We start from the raw sequence: 18,854 nt of genomic DNA on the forward strand, positions 1-18,854 counted from the left end.
CTAAAGTGTCACTTTAAATGACAGATTTAACAGCATGGTCTAGCAGATTTTCCTCAAGAATTTGATCTTTATGTAGGATGTGCAAAGTTTTTGGATTTTTTTTCATGTTTTTTTGTCGGTGACATGGTAGCATGAAAACACAGCGGGAGTGGTGATTGTAGTTCAAGCTAAATGTGTAAACAGATTGTCAGAAGTGGGATTTGAACCCACGCCTCCATTTGGAGACCAGAACACCCACACAATGTGAAGAAACAGCTCTTGAGTCTGGCGCCTTAGACCACTCGGCCATCCTGACAAGATATATTGAGGTGCTATGGCTTCCTCTGGAAATATCATCTACTCGTGGTACTCTATTGATCTATTACCATTGTCAAGGAGCTGTATGAACACTCTGAACCTAGGCCCTTTTGCAAATGCACTTCTTAAAGCATGACCTTGCACCAAGTCATACATTTCAGATCCTTTCTACCAAATCTCCTTGAGCAAAAAATGTAGAAGATGTCCCAGGTGATCTTCGAGTGTTTGGTTGATCCGGGCGCCACAAACCAGAATCATGTCCTTGTGGCAGACCGAGTGGCCTAATGGATAAGGCGTCTGACTTCGGATCAGAAGATTGAGGGTTCGAGTCCCTTCGTGGTCGTTTTCTATGCTGCTTTCCAGTTCCTTCCTGTGACCTTCACTCGTAAATTCTTGCTTTAGCCATAACAACGTGCTTCTTGCTGGAGGCTTCCAATTTGCTGAAGCCCAGAGCCTCCAAACAGAAGTAAATCATAAAGTGGAAGTAAACCAATTGATTTAAGGGTTTCAAAACACAGTTACATGCCTTGAATCCCGGGATTGATAACTGTCCCATTTGCTTGTGTTCTCAACCAAACTATCAAATCATCAAATGGCTGGTGTCATAACTTAAATATGCCTAAAATGGGAGAGCAACTGAGTATGTGCAGAGCAGGTTGAAACAGCGTATTACTGGATTTCAAAGTGTATAGAAGCATATTTTTTAATGTTTTACATGAGTATATATGCAAAATGGGACAACCGGAAGAGATGTAGCAGGACTTACTTTTCTGACTAAAGTGTCACTTTAAATGACAGATTTAACAGCATGGTCTAGCAGATTTTCCTCAAGAATTTGATCTTTATGTAGGATGTGCAAAGTTTTTGGATTTTTTTTCATGTTTTTTTGTCGGTGACATGGTAGCATGAAAACACAGCGGGAGTGGTGATTGTAGTTCAAGCTAAATGTGTAAACAGATTGTCAGAAGTGGGATTTGAACCCATGCCTCCATTTGGAGACCAGAACACCCACACAATGTGAAGAAACAGCTCTTGAGTCTGGCGCCTTAGACCACTCGGCCATCCTGACAAGATATATTGAGGTGCTATGGCTTCCTCTGGAAATATCATCTACTCGTGGTACTCTATTGATCTATTACCATTGTCAAGGAGCTGTATGAACACTCTGAACCTAGGCCCTTTTGCAAATGCACTTCTTAAAGCATGACCTTGCACCAAGTCATACATTTCAGATCCTTTCTACCAAATCTCCTTGAGCAAAAAATGTAGAAGATGTCCCAGGTGATCTTTGAGTGTTTGGTTGATCCGGGCGCCACAAACCAGAATCATGTCCTTGTGGCAGACCGCGTGGCCTAATGGATAAGGCGTCTGACTTCGGATCAGAAGATTGAGGGTTCGAGTCCCTTCGTGGTCGTTTTCTATGCTGCTTTCCAGTTCCTTCCTGTGACCTTCACTCGTAAATTCTTGCTTTAGCCATAACAACGTGCTTCTTGCTGGAGGCTTCCAATTTGCTGAAGCCCAGAGCCTCCAAACAGAAGTAAATCATAAAGTGGAAGTAAACCAATTGATTTAAGGGTTTCAAAACACAGTTACATGCCTTGAATCCCGGGATTGATAACTGTCCCATTTGCTTGTGTTCTCAACCAAACTATCAAATCATCAAATGGCTGGTGTCATAACTTAAATATGCCTAAAATGGGAGAGCAACTGAGTATGTGCAGAGCAGGTTGAAACAGCGTATTACTGGATTTCAAAGTGTATAGAAGCATATTTTTTAATGTTTTACATGAGTATATATGCAAAATGGGACAACCGGAAGAGATGTAGCAGGACTTACTTTTCTGACTAAAATTGCACTTTAAATGACAGATTTAACAGCATGGTCTAGCAGATTTTCCTCAAGAATTTGATCTTTATGTAGGATGTGCAAAGTTTTTGGATTTTTTTTCATGTTTTTTTGTCGGTGACATGGTAGCATGAAAACACAGCGGGAGTGGTGATTGTAGTTCAAGCTAAATGTGTAAACAGATTGTCAGAAGTGGGATTTGAACCCACGCCTCCATTTGGAGACCAGAACACCCACACAATGTGAAGAAACAGCTCTTGAGTCTGGCGCCTTAGACCACTCGGCCATCCTGACAAGATATATTGAGGTGCTATGGCTTCCTCTGGAAATATCATCTACTCGTGGTACTCTATTGATCTATTACCATTGTCAAGGAGCTGTATGAACACTCTGAACCTAGGCCCTTTTGCAAATGCACTTCTTAAAGCATGACCTTGCACCAAGTCATACATTTCAGATCCTTTCTACCAAATCTCCTTGAGCAAAAAAAGTAGAAGATGTCCCAGGTGATCTTCGACTGTTTGGTTGATCCGGGCGCCACAAACCAGAATCATGTCCTTGTGGCAGACCGCGTGGCCTAATGGATAAGGTGTCTGACTTCGGATCAGAAGATTGAGGGTTTGAGTCCCTTCGTGGTCGTTTTCTATGCTGCTTTCCAGTTCCTTCCTGTGACCTTCACTCGTAAATTCTTGCTTTAGCCATAACAACGTGCTTCTTGCTGGAGGCTTCCAATTTGCTGAAGCCCAGAGCCTCCAAACAGAAGTAAATCATAAAGTGGAAGTAAACCAATTGATTTAAGGGTTTCAAAACACAGTTACATGCCTGGAATCCCGGGATTGATAACTGTCCCATTTGCTTGTGTTCTCAACCAAACTATCAAATCATCAAATGGCTGGTGTCATAACTTAAATATGCCTAAAATGGGAGAGCAACTGAGTATGTGCAGAGCAGGTTGAAACAGCGTATTACTGGATTTCAAAGTGTATAGAACCATATTTTTAAATGTTTTACATGAGTATATATGCAAAATGGGACAACCGGAAGAGATGTAGCAGGACTTACTTTTCTGACTAAAGTGTCACTTTAAATGACAGATTTAACAGCATGGTCTAGCAGATTTTCCTCAAGAATTTGATCTTTATGTAGGATGTGCAAAGTTTTTGGATTTTTTTTCATGTTTTTTTGTCGGTGACATGGTAGCATGAAAACACAGCGGGAGTGGTGATTGTAGTTCAAGCTAAATGTGTAAACAGATTGTCAGAAGTGGGATTTGAACCCACGCCTCCATTTGGAGACCAGAACACCCACACAATGTGAAGAAACAGCTCTTGAGTCTGGCGCCTTAGACCACTTGGCCATCCTGACAAGATATATTGAGGTGCTATGGCTTCCTCTGGAAATATCATCTACTCGTGGTACTCTATTGATCTATTACCATTGTCAAGGAGCTGTATGAACACTCTGAACCTAGGCCCTTTTGCAAATGCACTTCTTAAAGCATGACCTTGCACCAAGTCATACATTTCAGATCCTTTCTACCAAATCTCCTTGAGCAAAAAAAGTAGAAGATGTCCCAGGTGATCTTCGACTGTTTGGTTGATCCGGGCGCCACAAACCAGAATCATGTCCTTGTGGCAGACCGCGTGGCCTAATGGATAAGGCGTAAGGCTTCGGATCAGAAGATTGAGGGTTTGAGTCCCTTCGTGGTCGTTTTCTATGCTGCTTTCCAGTTCCTTCCTGTGACCTTCACTCGTAAATTCTTGCTTTAGCCATAACAACGTGCTTCTTGCTGGAGGCTTCCAATTTGCTGAAGCCCAGAGCCTCCAAACAGAAGTAAATCATAAAGTGGAAGTAAACCAATTGATTTAAGGGTTTCAAAACACAGTTACATGCCTGGAATCCCGGGATTGATAACTGTCCCATTTGCTTGTGTTCTCAACCAAACTATCAAATCATCAAATGGCTGGTGTCATAACTTAAATATGCCTAAAATGGGAGAGCAACTGAGTATGTGCAGAGCAGGTTGAAACAGCGTATTACTGGATTTCAAAGTGTATAGAACCATATTTTTAAATGTTTTACATGAGTATATATGCAAAATGGGACAACCGGAAGAGATGTAGCAGGACTTACTTTTCTGACTAAAGTGTCACTTTAAATGACAGATTTAACAGCATGGTCTAGCAGATTTTCCTCAAGAATTTGATCTTTATGTAGGATGTGCAAAGTTTTTGGATTTTTTTTCATGTTTTTTTGTCGGTGACATGGTAGCATGAAAACACAGCGGGAGTGGTGATTGTAGTTCAAGCTAAATGTGTAAACAGATTGTCAGAAGTGGGATTTGAACCCACACCTCCATTTGGAGACCAGAACACCCACACAATGTGAAGAAACAGCTCTTGAGTCTGGCGCCTTAGACCACTTGGCCATCCTGACAAGATATATTGAGGTGCTATGGCTTCCTCTGGAAATATCATCTACTCGTGGTACTCTATTGATCTATTACCATTGTCAAGGAGCTGTATGAACACTCTGAACCTAGGCCCTTTTGCAAATGCACTTCTTAAAGCATGACCTTGCACCAAGTCATACATTTCAGATCCTTTCTACCAAATCTCCTTGAGCAAAAAAAGTAGAAGATGTCCCAGGTGATCTTCGACTGTTTGGTTGATCCGGGCGCCACAAACCAGAATCATGTCCTTGTGGCAGACCGCGTGGCCTAATGGATAAGGCGTAAGGCTTCGGATCAGAAGATTGAGCGTTCGAGTCCTTTCGTGGTTGTTTTCTATGCTGCTTTCCAGTTCCTTCCTGTGACCTTCACTCGTAAATTCTTGCTTTAGCCATAACAACGTGCTTCTTGCTGGAGGCTTCCAATTTGCTGAAGCCCAGAGCCTCCAAACAGAAGTAAATCATAAAGTGGAAGTAAACCAATTGATTTAAGGGTTTCAAAACACAGTTACATGCCTGGAATCCCGGGATTGATAACTGTCCCATTTGCTTGTGTTCTCAACCAAACTATCAAATCATCAAATGGCTGGTGTCATAACTTAAATATGCCTAAAATGGGAGAGCAACTGAGTATGTGCAGAGCAGGTTGAAACAGCGTATTACTGGATTTCAAAGTGTATAGAAGCATATTTTTTAATGTTTCACATGAGTATATATGCAAAATGGGACAACCGGAAGAGATGTAGCAGGACTTACTTTTCTGACTAAAGTGTCACTTTAAATGACAGATTTAACAGCATGGTCTAGCAGATTTTCCTCAAGAATTTGATCTTTATGTAGGATGTGCAAAGTTTTTGGATTTTTTTTCATGTTTTTTTGTAGTTGACATGGTAGCATGAAAACACAGCGGGAGTGGTGATTGTAGTTCAAGCTAAATGTGTAAACAGATTGTCAGAAGTGGGATTTGAACCCACGCCTCCATTTGGAGACCAGAACACCCACACAATGTGAAGAAACAGCTCTTGAGTCTGGCGCCTTAGACCACTCGGCCATCCTGACAAGATATATTGAGGTGCTATGGCTTCCTCTGGAAATATCATCTACTCGTGGTACTCTATTGATCTATTACCATTGTCAAGGAGCTGTATGAACACTCTGAACCTAGGCCCTTTTGCAAATGCACTTCTTAAAGCATGACCTTGCACCAAGTCATACATTTCAGATCCTTTCTACCAAATCTCCTTGAGCAAAAAATGTAGAAGATGTCCCAGGTGATCTTCGAGTGTTTGGTTGATCCGGGCGCCACAAACCAGAATCATGTCCTTGTGGCAGACCGCGTGGCCTAATGGATAAGGCGTCTGACTTCGGATCAGAAGATTGAGGGTTCGAGTCCCTTCGTGGTCGTTTTCTATGCTGCTTTCCAGTTCCTTCCTGTGACCTTCACTCGTAAATTCTTGCTTTAGCCATAACAACGTGCTTCTTGCTGGAGGCTTCCAATTTGCTGAAGCCCAGAGCCTCCAAACAGAAGTAAATCATAAAGTGGAAGTAAACCAATTGATTTAAGGGTTTCAAAAATCAGTTACATGCCTTGAATCCCGGGATTGATAACTGTCCCATTTGCTTGTGTTCTCAACCAAACTATCAAATCATCAAATGGCTGGTGTCATAACTTAAATATGCCTAAAATGGGAGAGCAACTGAGTATGTGCAGAGCAGGTTGAAACAGCGTATTACTGGATTTCAAAGTGTATAGAAGCATATTTTTTAATGTTTTACATGAGTATATATGCAAAATGGGACAACCGGAAGAGATGTAGCAGGACTTACTTTTCTGACTAAAGTTGCACTTTAAATGACAGATTTAACAGCATGGTCTAGCAGATTTTCCTCAAGAATTTGATCTTTATGTAGGATGTGCAAAGTTTTTGGATTTTTTTTCATGTTTTTTTGTCGGTGACATGGTAGCATGAAAACACAGCGGGAGTGGTGATTGTAGTTCAAGCTAAATGTGTAAACAGATTGTCAGAAGTGGGATTTGAACCCACGCCTCCATTTGGAGACCAGAACACCCACACAATGTGAAGAAACAGCTCTTGAGTCTGGCGCCTTAGACCACTCGGCCATCCTGACAAGATATATTGAGGTGCTATGGCTTCCTCTGGAAATATCATCTACTCGTGGTACTCTATTGATCTATTACCATTGTCAAGGAGCTGTATGAACACTCTGAACCTAGGCCCTTTTGCAAATGCACTTCTTAAAGCATGACCTTGCACCAAGTCATACATTTCAGATCCTTTCTACCAAATCTCCTTGAGCAAAAAAAGTAGAAGATGTCCCAGGTGATCTTCGACTGTTTGGTTGATCCGGGCGCCACAAACCAGAATCATGTCCTTGTGGCAGACCGCGTGGCCTAATGGATAAGGTGTCTGACTTCGGATCAGAAGATTGAGGGTTTGAGTCCCTTCGTGGTCGTTTTCTATGCTGCTTTCCAGTTCCTTCCTGTGACCTTCACTCGTAAATTCTTGCTTTAGCCATAACAACGTGCTTCTTGCTGGAGGCTTCCAATTTGCTGAAGCCCAGAGCCTCCAAACAGAAGTAAATCATAAAGTGGAAGTAAACCAATTGATTTAAGGGTTTCAAAACACAGTTACATGCCTGGAATCCCGGGATTGATAACTGTCCCATTTGCTTGTGTTCTCAACCAAACTATCAAATCATCAAATGGCTGGTGTCATAACTTAAATATGCCTAAAATGGGAGAGCAACTGAGTATGTGCAGAGCAGGTTGAAACAGCGTATTACTGGATTTCAAAGTGTATAGAACCATATTTTTAAATGTTTTACATGAGTATATATGCAAAATGGGACAACCGGAAGAGATGTAGCAGGACTTACTTTTCTGACTAAAGTGTCACTTTAAATGACAGATTTAACAGCATGGTCTAGCAGATTTTCCTCAAGAATTTGATCTTTATGTAGGATGTGCAAAGTTTTTGGATTTTTTTTCATGTTTTTTTGTCGGTGACATGGTAGCATGAAAACACAGCGGGAGTGGTGATTGTAGTTCAAGCTAAATGTGTAAACAGATTGTCAGAAGTGGGATTTGAACCCACGCCTCCATTTGGAGACCAGAACACCCACACAATGTGAAGAAACAGCTCTTGAGTCTGGCGCCTTAGACCACTCGGCCATCCTGACAAGATATACTGAGGTGCTATGGCTTCCTCTGGAAATATCATCTACTCGTGGTACTCTATTGATCTATTACCATTGTCAAGGAGCTGTATGAACACTCTGAACCTAGGCCCTTTTGCAAATGCACTTCTTAAAGCATGACCTTGCACCAAGTCATACATTTCAGATCCTTTCTACCAAATCTCCTTGAGCAAAAAATGTAGAAGATGTCCCAGGTGATCTTCGAGTGTTTGGTTGATCCGGGCGCCACAAACCAGAATCATGTCCATGTGGCAGACCGCGTGGCCTAATGGATAAGGCGTCTGACTTCGGATCAGAAGATTGAGGGTTCGAGTCCCTTCGTGGTCGTTTTCTATGCTGCTTTCCAGTTCCTTCCTGTGACCTTCACTTGTAAATTCTTGCTTTAGCCATAACAACGTGCTTCTTGCTGGAGGCTTCCAATTTGCTGAAGCCCAGAGCCTCCAAACAGAAGTAAATCATAAAGTGGAAGTAAACCAATTGATTTAAGGGTTTCAAAACACAGTTACATGCCTTGAATCCCGGGATTGATAACTGTCCCATTTGCTTGTGTTCTCAACCAAACTATCAAATCATCAAATGGCTGGTGTCATAACTTAAATATGCCTAAAATGGGAGAGCAACTGAGTATGTGCAGAGCAGGTTGAAACAGCGTATTACTGGATTTCAAAGTGTATAGAAGCATATTTTTTAATGTTTTACATGAGTATATATGCAAAATGGGACAACCGGAAGAGATGTAGCAGGACTTACTTTTCTGACTAAAGTTGCACTTTAAATGACAGATTTAACAGCATGGTCTAGCAGATTTTCCTCAAGAATTTGATCTTTATGTAGGATGTGCAAAGTTTTTGGATTTTTTTTCATGTTTTTTTGTCGGTGACATGGTAGCATGAAAACACAGCGGGAGTGGTGATTGTAGTTCAAGCTAAATGTGTAAACAGATTGTCAGAAGTGGGATTTGAACCCACGCCTCCATTTGGAGACCAGAACACCCACACAATGTGAAGAAACAGCTCTTGAGTCTGGCGCCTTAGACCACTCGGCCATCCTGACAAGACATATTGAGGTGCTATGGCTTCCTCTGGAAATATCATCTACTCGTGGTACTCTATTGATCTATTACCATTGTCAAGGAGCTGTATGAACACTCTGAACCTAGGCCCTTTTGCAAATGCACTTCTTAAAGCATGACCTTGCACCAAGTCATACATTTCAGATCCTTTCTACCAAATCTCCTTGAGCAAAAAAAGTAGAAGATGTCCCAGGTGATCTTCGACTGTTTGGTTGATCCGGGCGCCACAAACCAGAATCATGTCCTTGTGGCAGACCGCGTGGCCTAATGGATAAGGTGTCTGACTTCGGATCAGAAGATTGAGGGTTTGAGTCCCTTCGTGGTCGTTTTCTATGCTGCTTTCCAGTTCCTTCCTGTGACCTTCACTCGTAAATTCTTGCTTTAGCCATAACAACGTGCTTCTTGCTGGAGGCTTCCAATTTGCTGAAGCCCAGAGCCTCCAAACAGAAGTAAATCATAAAGTGGAAGTAAACCAATTGATTTAAGGGTTTCAAAACACAGTTACATGCCTGGAATCCCGGGATTGATAACTGTCCCATTTGCTTGTGTTCTCAACCAAACTATCAAATCATCAAATGGCTGGTGTCATAACTTAAATATGCCTAAAATGGGAGAGCAACTGAGTATGTGCAGAGCAGGTTGAAACAGCGTATTACTGGATTTCAAAGTGTATAGAACCATATTTTTAAATGTTTTACATGAGTATATATGCAAAATGGGACAACCGGAAGAGATGTAGCAGGACTTACTTTTCTGACTAAAGTGTCACTTTAAATGACAGATTTAACAGCATGGTCTAGCAGATTTTCCTCAAGAATTTGATCTTTATGTAGGATGTGCAAAGTTTTTGGATTTTTTTTCATGTTTTTTTGTCGGTGACATGGTAGCATGAAAACACAGCGGGAGTGGTGATTGTAGTTCAAGCTAAATGTGTAAACAGATTGTCAGAAGTGGGATTTGAACCCACGCCTCCATTTGGAGACCAGAACACCCACACAATGTGAAGAAACAGCTCTTGAGTCTGGCGCCTTAGACCACTCGGCCATCCTGACAAGATATATTGAGGTGCTATGGCTTCCTCTGGAAATATCATCTACTCGTGGTACTCTATTGATCTATTACCATTGTCAAGGAGCTGTATGAACACTCTGAACCTAGGCCCTTTTGCAAATGCACTTCTTAACCACTTTCAGACCGGACCATTTTGCTGGTAAATGACCAGAGGTCTTTTTACACTTTGGCACTGCGCTGCTTTAACTGGTAATTGCGCGGTCATGCAATGTTGTACCCAAACAAAATTTGCGTCCTTTTCTTCCCACAAATAGAGCTTTCTTTTGATGGTATTTGATTGCCTCTGCGATTTTTATTTTTTGCGATATAAACGTAAAAAGACCGCAAATTTTGAAAAAAAATGATATTTTCTACTTTTTGTTATTAGAAAAATCCAATAAACTCAATTTTAGTCATACATTTAGGCCAAAATGTATTCAGCCACATGTCTTTGGTAAAAAAAAAGTCAATAATTGTATATTTATTGGTTTGCGCAAAAGTTGTCACATCTACAAACTAAGGTACGTTTTCTGGAATTTACGCAGCTTTTAGTTTACGACTGCCTATCTCATTTCTTGAGGTGCTAAAATGACAGGGCAGTACGAAACCCCCCCAAATGACCCCATTTTGGAAAGTAGACCCCCTAAGGAAATTGATAAGAGGCATGTTGAGCCCATTGAATATTTTATTTTTTTGCCTCAAGCGATTGAATAATGACAAAAAAAAAATTTTTTTTTTTTTTTTACACAAAGTTGTCACTAAATGATATATTGCTCACACATGCTATGGGCGTATGTGAAATGACACCCCAAAATAAATTCTGCTGCTTCTCCTGAGTACGGGGATACCACATATGTGGGACTTTTTGGGAGCCTAGCCGCGTACAGGGCCCCGAAAACCAAGCACCGCCTTCAGGCTTTCTAAGGGCGTAAATTTTTGATTTCACGCCTCACTACCTATTACAGTTTTGAAGGCCATAAAATGCCAAGATGGCACAAAACCCCCACAAATGACCCCATTTTAGAAAGTAGACACCCCAAGCTATTTGCTGAGAGGCATGTTGAGTCCATGGAATATTTTATATTTTGCCACAAGTTGCGGGAAAATTACAAACTTTTTTTTTTTTTTTTTTTTTTTCACAAAGTTGTCACTAAATGATATATTGCTCATGCATGCCATGGGCATATGTGAAATGACACCCCAAAATAAATTCTGCTGCTTCTCCTGAGTACGGGGATACCACATATGTGGGACTTTTTGGGAGCCTAGCCGCGTACGGGGCCCCGAAAACCAAGCACCGCCTTCAGGCTTTCTAAGGGCGTAATTTTTTGAGTTCACTTCTCACTACCTATTACAGTTTTGAAGGCCATAAAATGCCAAGATGGCACAAAACCCCCACAAATGACCCCATTTTAGAAAGTAGACACCCCAAGCTATTTGCTGAGAGGCATGTTGAGTCCATGGAATATTTTATATTTTGGCACAAGTTGCGGGAAAATTACAAACTTTTTTTTTTTTTTCACAAAGTTGTCACTAAATGATATATTGCTCACGCATGCCATGGGCATATGTGAAATGACACCCCAAAATAAATTCTGCTGCTTCTCCTGAGTACGGGGATACCACATATGTGGGACTTTTTGGGAGCCTAGCCGCGTACGGGGCCCCAAAAACCAAGCACCGCCTTCAGGCTTTCTAAGGGCGTTACAGTTTTGAAGGCCATAAAATGCCAAGATGGCACAAACCCCCCCCCCCCCCCCAAATGACCCCATTTTAGAAAGTAGACACCCCTAAATTTAGGGGTACACTAGTGAGACTAGGTAATAAATGGCGGGTGCCCTGAAACTATAAAAAAATAACTAACCAACCAGCGTCACCTGTAACAGTTATATGGTGATCACTGGTGAAAGGGTTAACTAGGGGGCAATCAGGGGGCTTTATGCGGTAGTATATGGGGGTCCCTGGCGCTATAAAAAGCTGCGGCGAACCTAAATACCTACCTGCCTAACTAGCGTCACCTGTGACACTAATACAGCGATCAGAAAAACGATCGCTTATTAGGCTGGGTTCACACTGGAGCGATGCGGGAACGCCACGAATGCGCGGCGGGTTCCCGCATCGCATGCCTCCCGGCGGCAGTTCACACTGCCCTATGCGAACTGCTGGGAGTGTCAGTGAAATGTTAATGACACCCCCAGATCAGTTCGCATATCGCAGTGCGATCTGCAAACTTGGATCGCATGGTGTGAACACCCATGCGATCCGATTCTGCTGCGGACCAAAAAAAGGGTCCCGTGCGAGTTTGCGGCGGGTGCGGCGGGTGCGACACGAATTCAGCCATACTATCTGTATAGCTGAACTCGAATCGCACAGAGATCGGATGTGATTTGCACTGCAGTGCGGTGCGAATCACATCCGTTCTCATAAACCGCTGCAATGTGAACCCAGCCTTAGTGACACTGGCGACGGGGGGTGATCACGGGGTTAAACCTTTATTGGGGGGGTTAGGGGGGTACCTTAGAACTAAAGGGGGCTAACCCTAACTGCCCTAACAGTTATTAGTCACAAATGACACCTGCCGGGTGATCAGGGGGTTAAACCTTTATTAGGTAATAAATGGCGGGTGCCCTGAAACTATAAAAAAATAACTAACCAACCAGCGTCACCTGTAACAGTTATATGGTGATCACTGGTGAAAGGGTTAACTAGGGGGCAATCAGGGGGCTTTATGCGGTAGTATATGGGGGTCCCTAGCGCTATAAAAAGCTGCGGCGAACCTAAATACCTACCTGCCTAACTAGCGTCACCTGTGACACTAATACGGCGATCAGAAAAATGATCGCTTATTAGGCTGGGTTCACACTGGAGCGATGCGGAAACGCCGCGAATCCGCGGCGGGTTCCCGCATCGCATGCCTCCCGGCGGCAGTTCACACTGCCCTATGCGAACTGCTGGGAGTGTCAGTGAAATGTTACTGACACCCCCAGATCAGTTCGCATATCGCAGTGCGATCTGCAAACTCGGATCGCATGGTGTGAACACCCATGCGATCCGATTCTGCTGCGGGCCAAAAAAAGGGTCCCGTGCGAATTTGCGGCGGGTGCGGCGGGTGCGGCGGGTGCGGCGAATGGCTGAACTCGAATCGCACAGAGATCGGATGTGATTTGCACTGCAGTGCGGTGCGAATCACATTCGTTCTCATAAACCGCTGCAATGTGAACCCAGCCTTAGTGACACTGGCGACGGGGGGTGATCACGGGGTTAAACCTTTATTGGGGGGGTTAGGGGGGTACATTAGAACTAAAGGGGGCTAACCCTAACTGCCCTAACAGTTATTACAGTCACAAATGACACCAATGCAAAAAAAAAAAAAAAAATGACATTGGTGTCACTGTGACTGGGGGGCAGGGGTAATTGGGGGGGTGATCGGGGGGTAAAGGGGGGGTGTGAGTGTGCCTGGCATGTTCTACTGTGTGTGGGATGTGTTGGTGCAACTCACTGATCCGCTCTCCTCCGTGTCGGAACGAAAAATACCGACACGGAGGAGAGAATACATCACTTCCTCTCCTGTGTTTACATTACAGGAGAGGAAGTGATGTCACCGGGGATTTCCATTCGTCGGGAGCGATCGCGAGGGGGTGGCCATGAATGAATGGCCGTCCCCTCGTCCGGGATCGCTCCCGAACGAAAACCGACCGCCGCAGGCACCGGGCGGGGGCCCGATCGGGCCCCCGACCCGCGGGAGGCAAAGGACGTACATGTATGTGCTTATGCCTGCCCGTGCCATTCTGCCGACGTACATCGGCGTGCGGCGGTCGGCAAGTGGTTAAAGCATGACCTTGCACCAAGTCATACATTTCAGATCCTTTCTACCAAATCTCCTTGAGCAAAAAATGTAGAAGATGTCCCAGGTGATCTTCGAGTGTTTGGTTGATCCGGGCGCCACAAACCAGAATCATGTCCTTGTGGCAGACCGCGTGGCCTAATGGATAAGGCGTCTGACTTCGGATCAGAAGATTGAGGGTTCGAGTCCCTTCGTGGTCGTTTTCTATGCTGCTTTCCAGTTCCTTCCTGTGACCTTCACTTGTAAATTCTTGCTTTAGCCATAACAACGTGCTTCTTGCTGGAGGCTTCCAATTTGCTGAAGCCCAGAGCCTCCAAACAGAAGTAAATCATAAAGTGGAAGTAAACCAATTGATTTAAGGGTTTCAAAACACAGTTACATGCCTTGAATCCCGGGATTGATAACTGTCCCATTTGCTTGTGTTCTCAACCAAACTATCAAATCATCAAATGGCTGGTGTCATAACTTAAATATGCCTAAAATGGGAGAGCAACTGAGTATGTGCAGAGCAGGTTGAAACAGCGTATTACTGGATTTCAAAGTGTATAGAAGCATATTTTTTAATGTTTTACATGAGTATATATGCAAAATGGGACAACCGGAAGAGATGTAGCAGGATTTACTTTTCTGACTAAAGTTGCACTTTAAATGACAGATTTAACAGCATGGTCTAGCAGATTTTCCTCAAGAATTTGATCTTTATGTAGGATGTGCAAAGTTTTTGGATTTTTTTTCATGTTTTTTTGTCGGTGACATGGTAGCATGAAAACACAGCGGGAGTGGTGATTGTAGTTCAAGCTAAATGTGTAAACAGATTGTCAGAAGTGGGATTTGAACCCACGCCTCCATTTGGAGACCAGAACACCCACACAATGTGAAGAAACAGCTCTTGAGTCTGGCGCCTTAGACCACTCGGCCATCCTGACAAGATATATTGAGGTGCTATGGCTTCCTCTGGAAATATCATCTACTCGTGGTACTCTATTGATCTATTACCATTGTCAAGGAGCTGTATGAACACTCTGAACCTAGGCCCTTTTGCAAATGCACTTCTTAAAGCATGACCTTGCACCAAGTCATACATTTCAGATCCTTTCTACCAAATCTCCTTGAGCAAAAAAAGTAGAAGATGTCCCAGGTGATCTTCGAGTGTTTGGTTGATCCGGGCGCCACAAACCAGAATCATGTCCTTGTGGCAGACCGCGTGGCCTAATGGATAAGGCGTCTGACTTCGGATCAGAAGATTGAGGGTTCGAGTCCCTTTGTGGTCGTTTTCTATGCTGCTTTCCAGTTCCTTCCTGTGACCTTCACTCGTAAATTCTTGCTTTAGCCATAACAACGTGCTTCTTGCTGGAGGCTTCCAATTTGCTGAAGCCCAGAGCCTCCAAACAGAAGTAAATCATAAAGTGGAAGTAAACCAATTGATTTAAGGGTTTCAAAACACAGTTACATGCCTGGAATCCCGGGATTGATAACTGTCCCATTTGCTTGTGTTCTCAACCAAACTATCAAATCATCAAATGGCTGGTGTCATAACTTAAATATGCCTAAAATGGGAGAGCAACTGAGTATGTGCAGAGCAGGTTGAAACAGCGTATTACTGGATTTCAAAGTGTATAGAAGCATATTTTTTAATGTTTTACATGAGTATATATGCAAAATGGGACAACCGGAAGAGATGTAGCAGGACTTACTTTTCTGACTAAAGTGTCACTTTAAATGACAGATTTAACAGCATGGTCTAGCAGATTTTCCTCAAGAATTTGATCTTTATGTAGGATGTGCAAAGTTTTTGGATTTTTTTTCATGTTTTTTTGTCGGTGACATGGTAGCATGAAAACACAGCGGGAGTGGTGATTGTAGTTCAAGCTAAATGTGTAAACAGATTGTCAGAAGTGGGATTTGAACCCACGCCTCCATTTGGAGACCAGAACACCCACACAACGTGAAGAAACAGTTCTTGAGTCTGGCGCCTTAGACCACTCGGCCATCCTGACAAGATATATTGAGGTGCTATGGCTTCCTCTGGAAATATCATGTACTCGTGGTACTCTATTGATCTATTACCATTGTCAAGGAGCTGTATGAACACTCTGAACCTAGGCCCTTTTGCAAATGCACTTCTTAAAGCATGACCTTGCACCAAGTCATACATTTCAGATCCTTTCTACCAAATCTCCTTGAGCAAAAAAAGTAGAAGATGTCCCAGGTGACCTTCGACTGTTTGGTTGATCCGGGCGCCACAAACCAGAATCATGTCCTTGTGGCAGACCGCGTGGCCTAATGGATAAGGCGTCTGACTTCGGATCAGAAGATTGAGGGTTCGAGTCCCTTCGTGGTCGTTTTCTATGCTGCTTTCCAGTTCCTTCCTGTGACCTTCACTCGTAAATTCTTGCTTTAGCCATAACAACGTGCTTCTTGCTGGAGGCTTCCAATTTGCTGAAGCCCAGAGCCTCCAAACAGAAGTAAATCATAAAGTGGAAGTAAACCAATTGATTTAAGGGTTTCAAAACACAGTTACATGCCTGGAATCCCGGGATTGATAACTGTCCCATTTGCTTGTGTTCTCAACCAAACTATCAAATCATCAAATGGCTGGTGTCATAACTTAAATATGCCTAAAATGGGAGAGCAACTGAGTAAGTGCAGAGCAGGTTGAAACAGCGTATTACTGGATTTCAAAGTGTATAGAACCATATTTTTAAATGTTTTACATGAGTATATATGCAAAATGGGACAACCGGAAGAGATGTAGCAGGACTTACTTTTCTGACTAAAGTTGCACTTTAAATGACAGATTTAACAGCATGGTCTAGCAGATTTTCCTCAAGAATTTGATCTTTATGTAGGATGTGCAAAGTTTTTGGATTTTTTTTCATGTTTTTTTGTCGGTGACATGGTAGCATGAAAACACAGCGGGAGTGGTGATTGTAGTTCAAGCTAAATGTGTAAACAGATTGTCAGAAGTGGGATTTGAACCCACGCCTCCATTTGGAGACCAGAACACCCACACAATGTGAAGAAACAGCTCTTGAGTCTGGCGCCTTAGACCACTCGGCCATCCTGACAAGATATATTGAGGTGCTATGGCTTTCTCTGGAAATATAATCTACTCGTGGTACTCTATTGATCTATTACCATTGTCAAGGAGCTGTATGAACACTCTGAACCTAGGCCCTTTTGCAAATGCACTTCTTAAAGCATGACCTTGCACCAAGTCATACATTTCAGATCCTTTCTACCAAATCTCCTTGAGCAAAAAATGTAGAAGATGTCCCAGGTGATCTTCGAGTGTTTGGTTGATCCGGGCGCCACAAACCAGAATCAGGTCCTTGTGGCAGACCGCGTGGCCTAATGGATAAGGCGTCTGACTTCGGATCAGAAGATTGAGGGTTCGAGTCCCTTCGTGGTCGTTTTCTATGCTGCTTTCCAGTTCCTTCCTGTGACCTTCACTCGTAAATTCTTGCTTTAGACATAACAACGTGCTTCTTGCTGGAGGCTTCCAATTTGCTGAAGCCCAGAGCCTCCAAACAGAAGTAAATCATAAAGTGGAAGTAAACCAATTGATTTAAGGGTTTCAAAACACAGTTACATGCCTTGAATCCCAGGATTGATAACTGTCCCATTTGCTTGTGTTCTCAACCAAACTATCAAATCATCAAATGGCTGGTGTCATAACTTAAATATGCCTAAAATGGGAGAGCAACTGAGTATGTGCAGAGCAGGTTGAAACAGCGTATTACTGGATTTCAAAGTGTATAGAAGCATATTTTTTAATGTTTTACATGAGTATATATGCAAAATGGGACAACCGGAAGAGATGTAGCAGGACTTACTTTTCTGACTAAAGTTGCACTTTAAATGACAGATTTAACAGCATGGTCTAGCAGATTTTCCTCAAGAATTTGATCTTTATGTAGGATGTGCAAAGTTTTTGGATTTTTTTTCATGTTTTTTTGTCGGTGACATGGTAGCATGAAAACACAGCGGGAGTGGTGATTGTAGTTCAAGCTAAATGTGTAAACAGATTGTCAGAAGTGGGATTTGAACCCACGCCTCCATTTGGAGACCAGAACACCCACACAATGTGAAGAAACAGCTCTTGAGTCTGGCGCCTTAGACCACTCGGCCATCCTGACAAGATATATTGAGGTGCTATGGCTTCCTCTGGAAATATCATCTACTCGTGGTACTCTATTGATCTATTACCATTGTCAAGGAGCTGTATGAACACTCTGAACCTAGGCCCTTTTGCAAATGCACTTCTTAAAGCATGACCTTGCACCAAGTCATACATTTCAGATCCTTTCTACCAAATCTCCTTGAGCAAAAAAAGTAGAAGATGTCCCAGGTGATCTTCGACTGTTTGGTTGATCCGGGCGCCACAAACCAGAATCATGTCCTTGTGGCAGACCGCGTGGCCTAATGGATAAGGCGTCTGACTTCGGATCAGAAGATTGAGGGTTCGAGTCCCTTCGTGGTCGTTTTCTATGCTGCTTTCCAGTTCCTTCCTGTGACCTTCACTCGTAAATTCTTGCTTTAGCCATAACAACGTGCTTCTTGCTGGAGGCTTCCAATTTGCTGAAGCCCAGAGCCTCCAAACAGAAGTAAATCATAAAGTGGAAGTAAACCAATTGATTTAAGGGTTTCAAAACACAGTTACATGCCTTGAATCCCAGGATTGATAACTGTCCCATTTGCTTGTGTTCTCAACCAAACTATCAAATCATCAAATGGCTGGTGTCATAACTTAAATATGCCTAAAATGGGAGAGCAACTGAGTATGTGCAGAGCAGGTTGAAACAGCGTATTACTGGATTTCAAAGTGTATAGAAGCATATTTTTTAATGTTTTACATGAGTATATATGCAAAATGGGACAACCGGAAGAGATGTAGCAGGACTTACTTTTCTGACTAAAGTTGCACTTTAAATGACAGATTTAACAGCATGGTCTAGCAGATTTTCCTCAAGAATTTGATCTTTATGTAGGATGTGCAAAGTTTTTGGATTTTTTTTCATGTTTTTTTGTCGGTGACATGGTAGCATGAAAACACAGCGGGAGTGGTGATTGTAGTT

The 18,854-nt window shown here is 42.8% G+C and overlaps 18 non-coding genes across 18 annotated transcripts; 7 read left to right on the plus strand and 11 right to left on the minus strand.

The window, feature by feature from the left end:
• Positions 1-185: 185 nt before the first annotated feature.
• On the minus strand, positions 186-295 carry TRNAL-CAA (transfer RNA leucine (anticodon CAA)). The gene is made up of 2 exons: positions 258-295; positions 186-231 (listed from the first exon to the last, which is right to left on the minus strand). It is a non-coding gene; the product is annotated as a tRNA-Leu (tRNA).
• Positions 296-1,638: 1,343 nt separating this feature from the next.
• On the plus strand, positions 1,639-1,711 carry TRNAR-UCG (transfer RNA arginine (anticodon UCG)). Its single transcript has one exon. It is a non-coding gene; the product is annotated as a tRNA-Arg (tRNA).
• Positions 1,712-2,327: 616 nt separating this feature from the next.
• Positions 2,328-2,437, minus strand: TRNAL-CAA (transfer RNA leucine (anticodon CAA)). Its single transcript has 2 exons — positions 2,400-2,437; positions 2,328-2,373 (listed from the first exon to the last, which is right to left on the minus strand). It is a non-coding gene; the product is annotated as a tRNA-Leu (tRNA).
• A 3,103-nt stretch (positions 2,438-5,540) lies between these two features.
• TRNAL-CAA (transfer RNA leucine (anticodon CAA)) lies at positions 5,541-5,650 on the minus strand. The gene is made up of 2 exons: positions 5,613-5,650; positions 5,541-5,586 (listed from the first exon to the last, which is right to left on the minus strand). It is a non-coding gene; the product is annotated as a tRNA-Leu (tRNA).
• A 272-nt stretch (positions 5,651-5,922) lies between these two features.
• Positions 5,923-5,995, plus strand: TRNAR-UCG (transfer RNA arginine (anticodon UCG)). Its single transcript has one exon. It is a non-coding gene; the product is annotated as a tRNA-Arg (tRNA).
• Positions 5,996-6,611: 616 nt separating this feature from the next.
• Positions 6,612-6,721, minus strand: TRNAL-CAA (transfer RNA leucine (anticodon CAA)). The gene is made up of 2 exons: positions 6,684-6,721; positions 6,612-6,657 (listed from the first exon to the last, which is right to left on the minus strand). It is a non-coding gene; the product is annotated as a tRNA-Leu (tRNA).
• A 961-nt stretch (positions 6,722-7,682) lies between these two features.
• On the minus strand, positions 7,683-7,792 carry TRNAL-CAA (transfer RNA leucine (anticodon CAA)). Its single transcript has 2 exons — positions 7,755-7,792; positions 7,683-7,728 (listed from the first exon to the last, which is right to left on the minus strand). It is a non-coding gene; the product is annotated as a tRNA-Leu (tRNA).
• Positions 7,793-8,064: 272 nt separating this feature from the next.
• TRNAR-UCG (transfer RNA arginine (anticodon UCG)) lies at positions 8,065-8,137 on the plus strand. The gene has a single exon. It is a non-coding gene; the product is annotated as a tRNA-Arg (tRNA).
• Positions 8,138-8,753: 616 nt separating this feature from the next.
• Positions 8,754-8,863, minus strand: TRNAL-CAA (transfer RNA leucine (anticodon CAA)). Its single transcript has 2 exons — positions 8,826-8,863; positions 8,754-8,799 (listed from the first exon to the last, which is right to left on the minus strand). It is a non-coding gene; the product is annotated as a tRNA-Leu (tRNA).
• Positions 8,864-9,824: 961 nt separating this feature from the next.
• On the minus strand, positions 9,825-9,934 carry TRNAL-CAA (transfer RNA leucine (anticodon CAA)). The gene is made up of 2 exons: positions 9,897-9,934; positions 9,825-9,870 (listed from the first exon to the last, which is right to left on the minus strand). It is a non-coding gene; the product is annotated as a tRNA-Leu (tRNA).
• Positions 9,935-13,903: 3,969 nt separating this feature from the next.
• On the plus strand, positions 13,904-13,976 carry TRNAR-UCG (transfer RNA arginine (anticodon UCG)). Its single transcript has one exon. It is a non-coding gene; the product is annotated as a tRNA-Arg (tRNA).
• A 616-nt stretch (positions 13,977-14,592) lies between these two features.
• TRNAL-CAA (transfer RNA leucine (anticodon CAA)) lies at positions 14,593-14,702 on the minus strand. The gene is made up of 2 exons: positions 14,665-14,702; positions 14,593-14,638 (listed from the first exon to the last, which is right to left on the minus strand). It is a non-coding gene; the product is annotated as a tRNA-Leu (tRNA).
• A 961-nt stretch (positions 14,703-15,663) lies between these two features.
• On the minus strand, positions 15,664-15,773 carry TRNAL-CAA (transfer RNA leucine (anticodon CAA)). The gene is made up of 2 exons: positions 15,736-15,773; positions 15,664-15,709 (listed from the first exon to the last, which is right to left on the minus strand). It is a non-coding gene; the product is annotated as a tRNA-Leu (tRNA).
• Positions 15,774-16,045: 272 nt separating this feature from the next.
• Positions 16,046-16,118, plus strand: TRNAR-UCG (transfer RNA arginine (anticodon UCG)). Its single transcript has one exon. It is a non-coding gene; the product is annotated as a tRNA-Arg (tRNA).
• Positions 16,119-16,734: 616 nt separating this feature from the next.
• TRNAL-CAA (transfer RNA leucine (anticodon CAA)) lies at positions 16,735-16,844 on the minus strand. The gene is made up of 2 exons: positions 16,807-16,844; positions 16,735-16,780 (listed from the first exon to the last, which is right to left on the minus strand). It is a non-coding gene; the product is annotated as a tRNA-Leu (tRNA).
• Positions 16,845-17,116: 272 nt separating this feature from the next.
• TRNAR-UCG (transfer RNA arginine (anticodon UCG)) lies at positions 17,117-17,189 on the plus strand. Its single transcript has one exon. It is a non-coding gene; the product is annotated as a tRNA-Arg (tRNA).
• Positions 17,190-17,805: 616 nt separating this feature from the next.
• TRNAL-CAA (transfer RNA leucine (anticodon CAA)) lies at positions 17,806-17,915 on the minus strand. The gene is made up of 2 exons: positions 17,878-17,915; positions 17,806-17,851 (listed from the first exon to the last, which is right to left on the minus strand). It is a non-coding gene; the product is annotated as a tRNA-Leu (tRNA).
• Positions 17,916-18,187: 272 nt separating this feature from the next.
• On the plus strand, positions 18,188-18,260 carry TRNAR-UCG (transfer RNA arginine (anticodon UCG)). Its single transcript has one exon. It is a non-coding gene; the product is annotated as a tRNA-Arg (tRNA).
• Positions 18,261-18,854: the final 594 nt, after the last annotated feature.

Source organism: Lithobates pipiens, unplaced genomic scaffold (genome assembly GCF_037356315.1).
Source record: "Lithobates pipiens isolate NorthernLeopardFrog02 unplaced genomic scaffold, aLitPip1_a1.2 Scaffold_1, whole genome shotgun sequence".
Classification (NCBI taxonomy): domain Eukaryota; kingdom Metazoa; phylum Chordata; class Amphibia; order Anura; family Ranidae; genus Lithobates; species Lithobates pipiens.